This window comes from Aplysia californica, unplaced genomic scaffold, assembly GCF_000002075.1.
Source record: "Aplysia californica isolate F4 #8 unplaced genomic scaffold, AplCal3.0 scaffold00133, whole genome shotgun sequence".
Taxonomy (NCBI): domain Eukaryota; kingdom Metazoa; phylum Mollusca; class Gastropoda; order Aplysiida; family Aplysiidae; genus Aplysia; species Aplysia californica.
Genome location: NW_004797403.1, coordinates 1,370,937 through 1,372,102, shown reverse-complemented (window position 1 = coordinate 1,372,102; position 1,166 = coordinate 1,370,937).

Genomic DNA, 1,166 nt, shown 5'->3' with positions numbered 1-1,166 from the left:
CACTCTCTCTCTCTCTCCCTCTCTCTCTCTCTCTCATTCTCTCTCACCCTTTCCTCCATCCACATCTGGTATATAACCATAATAATTATTTTTTAAAGTTTGCACAAACAGACTCACAGTCACTTGCACAATGAAATAAATGAACAATAATTGTAAACATTAATAGTGTTAAGCTAGATAAGTAGTAAATATGTACTGAGTATTCTGATTGTAAATCAATGGTATTCTGCGCACTCTAAAGGTCATAGGAATACTTATTGTGTGACAAGATGATTAAGACGGTAGAAGTTTATGTGGCTGGTGTGGTTTGCTCCTTATTTCCTATCAAACATCTATCGCCCTTATCTCTCCTCCTCATTTTTTTGTGTATGTTACTCTCAAGTAACACATCTATTCATCTGCACTAATATATGATCTTATTGGCTTTGGGCACGTTTACATCTTGTTAAACGCAGACCCCCCTCCCCCCAACCCTCGTAGTGTTCCTCATCGCCAGGGCAATTAATACATACTTGTATTGAACTGTTATTGGAGTCGCTCAGACAGTTGGAGTAGAGAGTAGCACATAGACACGACAATGACCGTCTCCTGCAGGGAAACAGTAAGACAGACCACTGTCTGCCAACACCTTCATCTTAAAAAACAAAACAAAACAAAACAAAAATAAACACACAAAAACAAAAGAGAACAAAACGAAAACCCCAAGCCAATAAAATAACCCTATAAAAAACAACAACAACAAAACAGCAACAACAGCCCCCCCCCAGAGAGAGAGAGAGAGAGAGAGAGAGAGAGAGAGAGAGAGAGAGAAAAGGGGGATAGCTTAGTTGTATGGCGTAAGTGTTACAATCGTCTCTCCGACTTTCTCCTTTGTCAGTTTATCGTGTTGAGCAGTAAAAGTTGGACCCCGGCGTCTGTGGTGTAGGGGAATAGCCGCTTCTTTGTTGTACGCAGGAGACCCGAGTTCAAGTGCAGAGTCGTCAGAATTTTTACCGAGTTTCGCGGTCTCTCTACTAAGATTTTTATATATCTCTCTCAGAGTTGGTTGGCCCTGACGACAGGCAGGGTCGGAGGTCCGCCTACCAAAGGATTTAAATTGTGTCGATGAGGGCGTAAGAAACTTCTGTATTTAAACAGTTAACCGATGGATGAAGGAATGAGACCCC